The sequence below is a fragment of the Limanda limanda genome, chromosome 10, assembly GCF_963576545.1.
Source record: "Limanda limanda chromosome 10, fLimLim1.1, whole genome shotgun sequence".
In the NCBI taxonomy this organism is placed as follows: Eukaryota; Metazoa; Chordata; class Actinopteri; order Pleuronectiformes; family Pleuronectidae; genus Limanda; species Limanda limanda.
The window spans coordinates 1,674,271-1,689,444 of NC_083645.1; the positions used below are offsets into that span (position 1 = coordinate 1,674,271).

General features: G+C 40.9%; 1 pseudogene; it reads left to right on the forward strand.

Annotated features, from left to right (window-relative positions):
* Positions 1-13,135: 13,135 nt before the first annotated feature.
* LOC133012205 (E3 ubiquitin/ISG15 ligase TRIM25-like) lies at positions 13,136-14,470 on the forward strand (annotated as a pseudogene).
* Positions 14,471-15,174: the final 704 nt, after the last annotated feature.

The window sequence follows — 15,174 nt, forward strand, 5'->3', positions numbered from 1 at the left end:
TTATAATCACTATCTAACAGAACATAATTGTCCCAAAATAAACTGCAAAACAGAAATGATCTATTTTCAATTAAAAAAAACATCAAAGTTAAAATTCATTTGCAAAATGAAAAAAACAACACACATTTTAGACTGCATTTTAATACATTTGTTAAACTAGATTTGTATTCTATTGAACAATGCTGGGGAAGATGATTGGCTGACACCTGATTATTGGCTTCTTGGTGTTTGTCAATAAACTCAATAAAGAAAAATGTAAATACATACACAAAATCATCCACTACCTCTTATCATCAAGGTCTATTGTTGAGTATATGTTCCAAGGCTGGATGGGCAGTGATTTCTAACACCACAGATGTCACTGCTTCTAGTGTCAATGCTATGCTTTGCTAATCACATCAAACATAATTTCCATCTTTTCATTCCATTTAGAAAGCAATGTAGAATTTTTTCCTGAAACATTGAGCTCTGCCTTTAATATGATGTGCACACAGCTTCATTTCCATCAGTTTTTACAAATGCTACTGACAGCTTTTTCAATGATTACAACTCCATGAGACAGTTCAGATTTCAGCAACAAAAGACTTTTAATGAGCTTTGATTAATGACAGTAACAGTGGACAGCGTCTTTAGTTTCCTTAATGACTGATGCTGGTGGTCTTGTAGGTACAAAGACCCCAGGGACTTGGAATGGAAGGATGGAAAGAGGGACTTTATTAAACTGATGAAGGGGCTTGACAGGAAATCCAATTGAGCTTCACAGTCCAGCCAGAATTATTGGTTTTCTGCCTCCTAGCTGGCATTATGTGGGTGGGCTCGATACCCAGGGAGCCATTTGGGTGGTTGGTAAAAATAAATCCTAGATAACATTTGGTATTATGTGGCAATAATACTTAACACATCTATTCCTCCCTTTTCATTAACAGATAATGTTCAAGCTCAGTCATACACATTGATGTAAGTTTTTAGGAACAAAGACACCTCCCCTCTCTCAATTCCATTGCCATAGTAAAATGCTTTAGCCATGCTTAATGGATGTATTCTGAAGTGACTGGAACTTGCCTCTAGACAACTGTAACTCTTTAGTTAAGCTCTCTCAGATAATGACCCCTCCTCCCTCTCCGAGAGTAAATCTGTCACCATTCCTACCCATTCCACTATTATGGGATGAGAATTTTACAGAGCTACTTCTAAATAGCCAAGCTGTTATTGTTATGTCTTTGGAACGGCAGAAATTGGAGAGTGCAGGTGGGAGCTGGCATTTACCTCAATATGGCCGCTCGTTTAAAAGTCAATGAAAGAGGAGAAGTGCTGAGTAAAGTGTTAAGTGGAAGCGGGAACATCTGTGATGCTATTTTCCTCTGTTTAGAAGCGTAGTGTGTGTCTGTTTGTGTGTGTGTGCGTGTGTGTATTGTTTCTACTGTTGTATTATACTGATATACACATTGATTTTACAGTGCTATACATCATGTCGTCAACAGTTTTATTGTCACTACGGGTCTGTGCTCTTTTGTTTAAAACGCCTGATTAAGATGTTTTGCAAAGTAAATCTTAATTTCTCTTAAAACTTTATGTCAGTCTACTCCATATGTCGATTACATGACTGTAATATGTGTACCGGTTCAAGGATATACAGTTTTTGCAAACACTACACTTTTTTTTTTCTATGCACAGTGAAGCTATTTTTCTATGCAATGTAAAAAGAATATAGGTACTTTACAGGGTAAATAGAGTCTCAAAGGGGGTAAAAACCCATGTACTGTATATGGGAAGTTGTTCGGTTTCTCTTGGCTCAGGCTTATTGTGTGACTGTTGCCCAGTGAACTTTGCTTGGATCAACAGTACCCTGTGTAAGTGAAATGCAGTGCTCTCGTTTTTTCAATGGAGTGTGTTGGCATAGAGTGGGTGTCAAAAAAGTTAAGTGTTGCAACACGATGTAGTGTGGCAAAGTCCTGCATTAACCAATTAACAATTAATCAGACTTATGATTAAACTGCAGCCCTATGTGTTGTTTTAATGTCGGGCTATTTTAGGTGTTAATCCCTGCTAATAGTCTGTTCAGTCCTGGTATTAACATCCATCCTGAGCTATGCGAATAACAAACACTAAGTTCCGGTCTGAACACATCCATATGTGTTAAAAAGGTGTCCTGAGATCCAAGCACTTAAACCCAATTGGAAGATGTGAGGGACACATGTGGCCTCATTATTTTCGCTGTGTGAACACAATTGTGTCCTTGGCCCCAAAGCCCCAATGCTTCTCAGTGCCCATACATTGATTTGTTTATATAGCCACAATACCAACACTGACCACCACATCATAACTTATACTTTTATTAAATTGGTAAAAACTTTCTCCATACCCATGCACATTCATTCATTCAGCCACTCCTGACTCAGCTCGCTCTCTTCTCTCTATCTCTCACTTGTGCCGACACACATGCACTGACACACAAACATTTAACAGTCTTTACATACTGTACGGAGTGGGAAAGTGAGATCTGATCACCAGTGGTCACATTTAGGACGCAAACTGATGCACTGACCACTGGAACTCTCAGGAAAGGTGTTAATACCAGATCTGAATAAGGCCCAAGAGTCAAAGCAATGCTAGCATTGTAAGGGATGCAGGACTTAACCTCTCTTTTCCTTTTTCTGCTATGGTGTTTCCCGTTTGCTTTTGTATCATGTACAGTAAGTCCTGTCTGTGATTGTGTGTGTGTGTTCTGCTGGGTGAGGTTTCCCACCAGTTCTCCTGTGCATCTGAACTGCATTAATTAACCAGCAACTCACCTGAAGTGGTATCTAAGCCTCTGGTCCCCAGCAGATCATTCAGCCTCTCAATGCAGTGAGTTTTTTCTGTAGAAGAACAAAAACCAACCAACGCTTTCGTCTCCGTCAATCTGTCGGAGCTGCTGGGCGAGAGACTGACAGGCAGTGTGGCAGTGCTTCTCCTCAAGTGGAGAAGTTCATTACAGCTCCAAAGCAGCCATCCATCAGACAGGGGACGGCTCTGGGATTAGCTCCTTCGCTGGGGTCCCACCTTCCCTTGCAGGATTATTTTCACATCTGGAGCACATCATTCAGCACAAAGGGATGCTTTTGTTTATCCTTCTCCCCTGCTCATCAGCAGTGAGGGCCAGAGATTAATTTTAGCTGACAAATAGGAGTGAGACAGATAATCACCTTACCCTGCTGTCAGCCTTTTATTGCGAAAGTCAAACTGTGTCGATCAACAAAGCTGAAGGGATGGAAAAACAGGGAGTGCTGTTTATATCTAATTCTTTCATGCTTTTTAATTCACTTTTTTAATTCAAACTTTGTAAAATAAATCTATTTATTATGTTGAAATTATACGAGTGAACATACCAGAAATGGCAATATAAGATGAAACATTGCAAAAGTTGTTATACTTACACGCTAGCTGCTTCTTCCCCAAAGCGCTCATTTCCAGCTGCCACTCAACAGCCTCCACTCCACAAGAACAGCATAAAAGAGCTTTTATTTATTTGGCTTATAAAAGCTACCGCAGTGTTTTTCAAACAGTGAGGAGGAGTAGCTGGAACGGCAGAGTGGAAGAGACATGAGGCAAATGTATTGTGTGAGAGGAAAGAGACACATACTTTGGAGAGAAACTATGATTTACTTTCAAATTAAAGTGATTTGGCTGCTGTTTTGGTCCAATTATCAACCCGGTCTTGTTATCCTGTTGCCATAGCTGACAGCAATTGTTCATGGGGGACCAGAATATCCATCTATTACCAACATCCTTTGACGGTCGTGATGGGGCTGGAACCAGTCCCAGCTGACATTGGGCAAGGAGTGGGATACACCTGTCACCAGTGTATCACTAACATACGGAGACAACCATTCACACTCACATTCACACTTACAGTAAATTTAAAGCCAACAATGAAATTGTCCATCATGTCTTTGAGTGTGGGAGAAATCATGTTTTTTGATCGGATCACCCAGCCAGGATGGATGTTTATATCAGGTTTCGAAAGGTTTGAATATCGTTTTCTAAACCTTAAAGGCTAGAATTGAAAGAAAGAAAGAAAGAAAGAAAGAAAGAAAGAAAGAAAGAAAGAAAGAAAGAAAGAAAGAAAGAAAGAAAGAAAGAAAGAAAGAAAGAAAGAAAGAAAGAAAGAAAGAAAGAAAAAAAAACTTTTGCACAAAAACTTGTATCTATTAAAACCACACTGACAGATAATAATTCGACACAAGTGTGTTTCCACATTAACACCTCATGTTTCCAAATTTATGCTTATTATACTCTTGACACTTCACATATTCGGTTTGCCACTTTTTTTTAAATTTATTCCTCATTGTAGCAACAACCAAAGTTCAACATTAGTTTTAACATTTTATGAGAAACTTTTCCACCAGATCTCTACACCAGTCTTCTTCTTACCTGCCCACCTCATCAACAACTGGAAAGCGGGAAAACATATGGAAGTGATCCTGTTCAAGTGTCCTGTCAAGCTCATTGGCTCTTGAATCAGGAGAGTGAATGTAGCGGAGTCACCATGCACACTACTGATTGGTCAGGGTTCGGGAGCTGAGAGGAAGTAGTCTCTGCCTGTTCTGTCAGAGAAAACACCTGAATACTCCGGCCAGTCCGCCTGGGAGACTTTCAATGTCCAATTTCTACTTTTAGCTGGAGCTGACGGGTGGTCAAGGGAGACTAAAGCTCTACAGCTGGCAATGTGCCTCACAGGCGATGCTCTCTCCTGTCTCCACTGCTTTTGTAAGAGAACAGACGATATTGTGATGCATTTGTGGGGGCTGAGGAGGTGGACGTTCGAACATTGTCTTCAGTCTGAGCTTCTCATAAATGAACAGAGTAATTGATGCAGGAGATCGGGAGAACCACTGAGGGCATTGGACAATACATTTTCCCACACAGCAGCAGGTACAGGTAAAACCGGTGCACCCTTGCCTGAGCCCTGCAGAGGAAGAGTGGCCTGAAATGACTGAACTGATAAGGGCTGTGTCACTTCAGGCAGAGTGCCATCCTGACCACAGCCCCAGGGTCTACTGGGGGTGTGTACAGCCAGGGCATATGCCCCCACTCCCACCCTGTCTTCACCGACCTCACCACCATCAGAGATGAACAAACTGCACAGCCGGGAGGCTAGGCTCCGGCTCTGTCAGAAGCAGATGACAGCCCAGGCCATGGACTGTTCACTGTCATGGGGGGCTACTGCTATGTCTCTGACCCGATGGAAGTGCCCTGCACTGCCCTGGTGGGGTTAGGGTCGACAGTGACGTTGGTGAGAGCCATCATGCTACCAGGTGGGACCAGTATGGTGCAACTCTGAACAGTTAATAACTGCCACCAAGGAGGTTATTTTTGGATTGCCTTATCTGTCTGTTCGCATGATGACTCAAAAATTGCTTTTCTTTAGAAATGAATGTACTAAAAGTTCAAATGAAGGGCTTCATTTAAAAATGTATTCAGACTATGTATCTTCTGCATACAGGTAGGTCCTTGAAATATGTTGTCATATATTTTTGCTTTATTGACTTTTTTCATGTTTTCACTTTATGTTTACAGGTCCTTTAAAAGTGGTTTTACAGCTGTACACTGTTTAATTGCTATTCTGCCTCATCTTGTATTTACCTTGCTTAAACAACTTTTGCAAATAGTGTGTTTGCAGCTGTATCATTTAAAAAAAATATTCTAGCAGTCTGTCTGTATGTCCACATAGTGATCTATTGCTGGACAAAATTCAGACATAAATTGATGAATGGATTGATTTTTAAGGTTACCTAGGCCTGTATCACAAGCCCTAGACAAGTTCACAAGATAATTGTTTTCATATTTATGCATGCAATTCATTTGGAATTTAGCAAAGAAAACCTCAGCATAATTTGTTTGTTCAAAAGGTGTTAATAAAGCCATTGGAAGGGTAAATCTCAGCTTGGCAGCACCACAGTTGTTTTAAACACTTTTCAGACCTGCTAGTTAGTTACTTAGCTTACCGGTTAGCGAAAGCTTCTAACGCTACACAGTGTGAGAAGTTTCACCCAACTGTTGATGTCCAGCGTGATGACAGACACTGGAAAACGTGTGTTTGTTTATTTGCTGTGTCACATGTATTTTTAAATGAGGTTCAAAACAGTGCAGACCAACTGGACTCTTACTCTTGTGATCAAAAACATTGATCTGAAGCTCAATTCTAAGGCTGTCCTGTCAGCGTTCTAATAAACAATAAATATAGCAACTTCTGATCAACACATATCCAAGTCATGTTTAAAATGATAACTTGCGATTTAAGGCCCCGCCCACTTCCGAGTACGGATACAGATAATTTAGTTGGTTGAACATATACAGATACAGATAATGGTGTACTCGCTCATCGCTAGGATCAACTGAGCAAAGTAGCACAGGCAGCTTTGCATCCAAAAGCCCCCATCAGCGATGTCTTTGATCTGGTGCCTGAGATTGTTCCTTTAAAATAACATTTAACAACCGCTATTTCAGGGACAGAACATGACACAGAATGTGACACAATGGAGATTGAGGGTAATAGGTTTGATGTTAATGATACGAAAATGTATTTAGGGCTTTGCATTGGTTGGAATAAAGGGTTTGCAGCTTTAGCTCAAATCGAATGCAGCCATCTAAAAACATGTATCATTTATGTTTGAGATGCTGAAATTTCCTTTAACAGAAAGATGAAGCCTCCAATTATTTTCTTTGCTATTTCTGACAAGGGTTTTAAGGTCTTACATTCCCACACTTTCAATGAGAGAACGACACTTGCGTGAAACGGTTCCCTTACTCACATATCAAGAAGCTAAAGGTCAAAGGTACAGTATGACCCTCAGTGCCGTTTGTGTGGTGTGCTCGACACAAAACCTTGTTGGTTTTAGTGTCGCAGCTGCAGGGAAAAGTTCCAGTGTCTTTTCCTCCTGCAAATGAAGTAGAAACACAAGCCTGCCATCATTGTTATTCCAGTCACAGCGACTGACAAACAGCCATCTCCAAAAAAGCCCAAGCCACATAATGAGATGTGAAATATAATAAGCAGAGTTGGCACGAGGCAATTTCAAAATCCGTCGTCTGATTTTTTTCTCCCTCTCTCTTTCTCACTGTTTATCACCATGTTTTTGTTATATCCATTTTCCCTCCATCTCCCTGTCTCTCCCTCTCTGTGTGCGGAACATTGTTTTCATGAGATGGGAATCCCTCCACTCTTCAGGGATTGAGGGATTAATGAGACACTCGCTCCTCAGATTATTTATCACTCTTGAAAAAAAAAGAAATGTCTGAAAGCACAGATGGAGTTTTTTCTGCCACTGCTTTTAGGATATTTGATCAGATCTGATTTGAAATGGGGGTTATTCACTTGTTTAAGACTTTTGTCAAAAATGCTAAAATATAAAACTATACCTCATGAAACTATTCACACACGCACACATACATCCAAAGTGTCTATTTAAAGGGCAGGCCTTCCCTTTTCACAGCAGGGGTTAAGGTCTGCACACTAGGCTTCTGGAAATCTGTGAATATTGCGAAAATCTCTCATAACTACAGGAAACACATTTACATATCACATCCACCGTGTAATGTAAATAACAAGAACGTGGATTATAAAACAGTATAATATTTGCCATTTATTATATACTTGTCAACAGGACTTAAATTGAGAATTATTAACTTCAAATTATTGACAGGCAGTTGTTAAATGATGCATTAAGTTCAGAAGCTTGACAAAATTTAACAGTTTATTCCTGGTATCTTTCAAATGACGACAAAAACGAATGTGCATTTAAATTCCAAAAAAATAAAATATGATTTGTAAGTAATACAACATGAAGTTGGAATGTTATTCATTAACATCAGTGTTGAAAATATTGACGTGTGTGAACAATGAATTGTCAGACAGAGAGAGAGCCACACCTTCTGTGCTATTTATATTCAGAACAGTTACAGTCCTATTTGTTTTTCCCCATCAATGGTGGATGAACCTAGTTAAGTTATAGCCATGGAAAGTGATGATTGGTCAGGCTTATAAGGTGAGAATATCAGAGTAGAATGATCAGAGGAAGGGTAAGGGCATATCTTGGCCCAGCTTGGGTGAGACATTTTTTTTGTGCTGTTTCACATCTAACTTTTCCTTTCAGTCAGGCTGCTGTGACACCCAAAAAACAAAACTAGACCATGGTCTGTATATAAAATGGACTTAGATTCCGGGTCTGGAAAGTAAAGCCATTTAATCTTCATGAAACCTGTCTTTGGGAATGTCAATGTGTACATAGGCAACTTGCTTGGGGGTAGCTGTGGCTCTGGCGTTACAGCTGTCGTTCTATGGTACGATCCCAGTCTTCCCCTTTCCATATGCCAAAGTGTCCATGGGCAAGATACTGAACCCCAAATTGTTCCTTCTCTTAAAGAAAAGTGCTGCCAATAGATGTAGTATGTGTGAGTGAATGGGTGAATGTAAAACTGTACTGTAAAGCGCTTCGAGTAGTCATGAAGACTAAAAAAAAGCGCTAAATAAATGCAGACCATCACCAATAACTTGCGTGCTTTTAGAAGATGTTACATCGCTCAGCCAAAATGCTTCAACAGTTCTAACTGACTATTGAGAGGTCTCAGGTTTCTCCAGAGAGTCATTGATGTTGTTAATGTAGTGATTAAAATGGTTTACAGGTGACCGTTAAATGTCAATTTGGTTCACCACATATCCAGAATAACCAGGACGGGAGGCTGAGATTTCAGAAATATACAATTTATTTAATAGCTGCAAATTATTTAAAAGACATTGACATGTGCAAAAGTTTGAAGGACTGGCCTGGACTTGATATAAATAACAGATAATAAGAGAAATGAAAGGCTCCAGACCCAGTTATAAAACACTAAAACATCATGCATTAAAACAAACACAGCAAACTTTAAAACACACTGCAAGCGATATACTCTTATATCTTATAAGATATACACTTGAGAAACTATTTAGGGACTGGGCCAGGTATTGTTCTAAAACTGACAGCATGCACTAATTAGGTATTTAGATCGTTTTCAGAGTCATGCTTTCATTATATTTATATCTCTGATTCAAAGAGCATCTGATAGGCATGTTCCCTTTTTTTAGTTCATTTTGTTTGTTTGCACCAATTGCACCGAACAACCTTGAAATACTTCCTGTCCTTTATAATCAGTCTGTCCGTAAGTGATGGAGTGGAGTGGTGCAACTTTCCTCCAAGTACTATATTCATCAAGATCCAGTAGGAGATTGTTTGAATTGAGTTGACAACATTTCTAGCATTTATATCTTACAAAAGCACTGAGTGGATAATGATATCAGCATGCAGAAATTTTTTTGAATGCCAGTGACGACTCATTATGAAAGCACAAGGACAAGAGCTGAGCAAAAGCACTTGGGTGTGTGTTGATGGCATGTATTTAATTAGTCCAATCTGTGGGCCATTTAAGGAGAATAAAACTTGAAGGGTTCTCATGACCAGTGATCAGTTCTCCAGCATTTGTGAAAGGCAGGGTGCTGCAGAAGGTTAGATAACCGCAGGTATCTCACAAAGTCTACCCGTAACAGGGTCTATACTGTATTCAATTTTGGCCTAGGTATTAGTTATCATTAAATATTCACTGATCTGCCAGTTTGTACCATTTCAAAGTCTTAGCAAGTGTATGTCTAGTTGAAGCTTTTTGCTGACTGATTTATTTATATTCATGACACTTGGTGCATATTCTTCTATGCATTCGCTCTGTGTTTGGGATGGGACGTTTGCTTACATACTTTCAAGGAATAATATCACTTGTCCAGAGCATCAGCTAAGAAAAAAAGGCTAAGCTACCTGATTACTTTGTCTCTTTAGCTGTTGCCCATTGAAAGCACATAGCCTTCTACTCTTTGCTGTCCTGATCTCTCTTCCTCCCTGATGTCCCCAGTTGACTCAGACTCTGTGGCCGCACACGCTCCCCTGGCCGCCTGAGGAAGGTAGACAGTTCTTGAATGCTGCAACTCCATAGAAGCTAATGCTGACACTGCCAGATGATCCACAGGTCTACACCGGAACCTGTTTACAGCTCCACACCAAGTCCAGCCAGAGCATGTACATGTGTATATATATATATGTGTGTGTGTGTATGTGTGTGTTTTAAGTGAATATGTGAATATTTATTATATGACATTTTCTCCATTCACACCATCCGGTCGAGGCCGATGGCCGCCTACATTGAGTCTGGTTCTTCCAGAGGTTTCCTCCAGTTAATGAGGGTTTTTTTCCTCTGTAGAGTAGCCAAAGTGCTACTTGTTGTGGAAACTATTTGGGTTTTGTATTATATTGTAAGGTCCCTCTATGTTGCTATGTAAGTGCCAAGAGAAAATGTATGCTGTGATTTGATACTATACAAATAAACCTGAACTGAATTGATACGTTAGGCTCACTTAATGTTACCAACTGTGGCTCTGTTTAAATCCAGTGCGCTGCAGATTTGTGATGCTTCCTAGTGCGGTGTAGGCCAGCTGTGGTCACTTATGTGTCCCTGAGCAGACTATTGATACGATCAGACTAAGACCTTGTGTTATTCACTATTGTTAATGTTAGGTAGACTCTTGTGTCTCTGCCATTAAAATAAAGAGTTTTGTGCAGCAGTAGCAGCCTGGACAGTGAAGAAACAGCTGTTAAAGATAAGAGGGGGAACCAAGGGACTAGTGAGACTGGTGTTTATTGACCTGGTAGCATCATGGGTCATAGACCACAGAGTGATCAATGGTAGCTGGTTGTTCGATTCATGGGCAGTGTTTATGTGTAGGTGGGATTTCTGAAGTAGAGTTTAGTTTAAATCTCAGAATGAAACAATTCATATGTGGAGGCCCTGAAGGCCTGACAACTTTGTGACGAACGGACCGCAGGTGGTGAAAATCTGCGGTCACACCTGCTCTACACTGATTCTGAAGGCAGGAGCTATATCGGAATTGGTGCTCAGTCCCCTCCCATATGCTCTGTTTACACAGAGCAAGCTAATTCCAAGCTTGCTGGTGATACCACTATCCTGGGCCTCATCTCAGATGGTGTTGAATCAGCCTATAAAGAAGAGTAATCTGGTAAGGGCAAGACTCGGTAGAGGTTCTTCGTGTTCATCTCACTCAGTGTTGGAAAGTAACGTAGTAGAAATACTTTGTTACTGTTCTTAAGTAGATTTTTCACATATCTTTACTTTACTAGAGTATTTATTTACGACTTTTTACTTTTACCCGTTACATTTTAGCACAAATATTTGTACTTTCTACTTCTTACATTCTCAAAACTGGCTCTTTACTTGAGCAGTGGAGGTTGGCGCAGCACACCTCTACGCACGGCGCACCTCTCTCTCTCTCTCTCTGTCTCTCTCACTGGCTGCCCCCTCCCTCGGGAGATGTGCAGGTCCGGTGGGCGTGTTTGCCGTCGAGGGGCAGCGCGAGAGGTTGGTCTATCCCTCCGCAGGTTCACCTTCAGAAATCTTGTTTCAACTTGTACTTCCTCTAGAATAGTCCAGTTTGATCGTCTTCTCGGCTCCGCAAGGGCCGTGACCCACTCTGGAGGGGCCGGTCAGAGGACCTCACTAAACCATCAAATGGGGAGTAACGATGTGTGTGGGCAGGGACTTAATCAACGCATGCACATTCCCCATCCATCTATTCCCTTTAGAATGATCCAGGTGCTCATGCAGGAGCTCGGTTCAGTTCAGTCTTTAGTATTCTGTCTGAAATTTGGCAGCAAAACGAGACTGTGTCCAGTTTGTGTGCCTAGTTTCCCTTTGCTGAGTTATCATAAGGGCCATTTTGTATCACTCTTGCTACTTTTTCAGTCAGTTGAGATCAATCTTGAGGAGAAACATTTTGGGTTGTTTTGTGTCTGTATAGGCCTACTATAAAAAGCACTTTGCTTTTTTAAATTTTGGTGGCCACAAAAGGGAGGTCACCATAAAAATAGGGCCCATTCTAGGGAAAAGAAAACCTAGCAATTCATACAATTTAGATTATTACACACTAGTTAAAAAAATCACTATGATAATTTTATATAAAATATCTGCCAATAGATCCCCTTCACCCAAATCTTACACACTGAACCTTTAAGGTTCTGAAAAATTCCTAGATAGAAAAAATTACTGTCAGTTTCACATGATAAAGAGATCCACAGTTTATTCATCCATCCATTATACTGACGCCAGAGGTCACCTGACAAGAAAACAGAACGACAAACTTTTTTAAAGTCCTCACACAAACATTCAAAGGTTTTACGGGACAAGATGATCTGGTCTGAGATGATCCCTGACAACAGATTATTATTGAAAAAATTCATTTTCAAATGACATTATGCTTGATTAAGATAGAGATTGCCTCATCCTGTGACCTTCCAAGCGCATGACACATCCAACCAGTATCTCACCCCAAACCTCTAATGATTGCAGGGCTCATCATGGCTGTTGGCTCCCAGCTGCAAGGTTATTATCTTTCATAGAAACTGATGTCCCTTCAAATAACATCTAGCAGTACACACGTGTGTAAATGTGTGTGTGTGTGTGTGTGTGTGTTTGTGTCTGTATGTGTTAGTTAAAACAAATGTATGGGTAAGGGAGGTTGTGGGGGTGACAGAATCACGTTACCACCCTGCTATCGACCACACAGGGCTTGTCTTCTTGTGGTACACGCAACATTAATCAAGCATCTGAGAGATTGAGATCTAGAAGGAAACAGCGAAGGAGAGACATGAAGGTGGCTTGTTGTCAACTGTGTGCCATTGTTGCTATTTAAATATATAGCATGAGGCAATGCTCACATCTTATAAAAACACATGATCTGTATCTACATACATTGTGACATCTAATCAGTGACCCTTTACAGTTACATATGGACTCTTGCTTTTTCTGAATAAAGATTTTCTTGGTACCGCTATTTGTAGCTTTGGGGGTTGATCATGCTATAGAATATTTACCCCTGCAAAATCACAATGCATTCTGTGATGTTATGATCTGTTTCTTGCGGAACCAAAATGCAGAACACAAACAAAGCAGAAAGATGGTAGTAAACAAAAAGGGTTATTGCTCGATAGCTGGAGCTGGGGTGGTGGTCTGTTTCTGTTCAGAGGAAGTGAAACCTTTCTACAGTCACTGGCACCAAATGGCGCAGCAGGAAAATCAACTGGACAGTGAAAGATTGTGCTGTTCGATCTGTCTTGATCTAATGAAGGATCCGGTGACTATTGGCTGTGGACACAGATACTTTATGAGCTGTATTAAAAACAACTGGGACAATAAGGGTGAGATAGGAATCTACAGCTGCTCTCAGTGCAGACAAACCTTCAAAGGGAGGCCTGTCCTTGTGAAAAACACCATGTTATCTGATTTACTGGAGGAGCAGAAGAAGATTGGACTCCAAGTTGCTCCTCCTTATCACTGCTATGTTGGACATGAAGATGTGGCCTGTGATTTTTGCAATGGGAGAAAACTGAAAGCTATCAAGTCCTGTTTGTTTTGTTTGGCCTCTAATTAAGAAAAACACTTCCAGACTAATTTCCAATCACCTGTATTTAAGAAGCACAAGCTGGTGGAGCCCTCCGAGAAGCTCCAGTACACCTGCTCTCGTCAAAATGAGGTGATGAAGATGTTCTGTTGTCTCTGCTTTGTGGATGAACATAAAGCTGAAGCAGAAAGGACTGAGAGGCAGAGAGAGCTCGTGCTGAGGAAGATGGAGAAAGATGTGAAGCTGCTTCAACAGGAGATGAAGGCCATCAATGGCTCTGCTGATGAAGCAGTTGAGGACAGTGAGAAGATCTACACTGAGCTGATCCGTGTGGTGGAAAAAGAAGCTCTGATGAGAAGCAGCAGATCAGATCCCAGCAGGAAACTGAAGTGAGTAGAATCAATGAGCTTCAGGAGAGACTGGAGCAGGAGATCACTGAGTTGAAGAGGAAAGACGATGAACTGAAGCAGCTCTCACACACAGAGGATCACTACCAGTACCACAACTAGTTCAGATTTCCATTCCACTGTGATGAAAGATTAAAACTTCTTATTCAGCATTTGCAGAGTTTGAAGAAACCACAAGGGGTGTTGGCCCTGCTTAAAGAAAACTGGGAGGATAGTCCAAGCCCAAGTAGAAATGAGGTTCAATACTTTCTGGACCTGAGGGCAAAGCTTCACACACTGGTGTGGTTGTTATGTGAGAATTTGCTTCATGCCCAGGAACGTCAACAATTGAACTTTTCTGTCTTAGCAGGTGGAGGTTGTCGACCGGGCCGTGCTGTACATAAGCTTGAAGTTATCAGAGAGGGAGCCTCGGTACAGTTCAATTGAGAAAGAGTGCCTGGCCATCAGGTGGCCAGTTGACACCCTAAGATACTACCTGCTGTTTGGACCACACCCCCTCCTGTGGCTCCACTGCATGAAGGATGCTAACACCTTGACATTAAGAGACACAGTGCTGCGGAGTGGTGAAGTGTTCTTGATTGATTAATAAGTATTCGTCCTCTCTGTCCTGTATCCTATGTGCTGCTTCAACCAGCAGTAGTAACCGCATGTGTAACAACAAAATATTTGTGTGACCTGTGTAGAGGTCATGTTATACTTTGTAATGATGCCTCTTGAGAGAAGGTGTGGCTAACAGAGCACAAGTTATTTATTTAGAAAATGGTTGGCATCACATCTAACAAGCAGAAAGGGAGGTAAATTATCAGTTTTGCAGATTGTAGGATCGGGAAGGGGAATTCTGACTTAGAGTTATAAGAAGATGAGGTGGAGGAAGGCCTGAAGGTAGAGTAGTAATGTTGAAAGCTCAGAGGAGTACACATAACCTTAAGAAGAGCCAGAGCAGGGACACAGTGATGAAAGTATGTCCATTGTGAAAAACAGACAATTGTAAACTAGGAATCTAAAGAACCACAGTGTCTGGAAAAGACAATTATAGCCTCTTTGGTTGAATCTGTCTTTATAAGGTCACTTAATGATATAAATCATTTCCTGGTCCCCTGCCATTACCTAGAATGCCACAACTGCCTTACCGTAGATCATTAACCCACTCCCTCACCCTTAAATCCAGTTTTAAATTTCAAAAATCCATTTCCCAAAATATTCCTCACTCTCTTCGCTCCTGTGCCAGCAGTGTATGAGTGTATGTTACAGAAAGTGCTGCAGATAGATGCACTGTATAAAACGGATAAA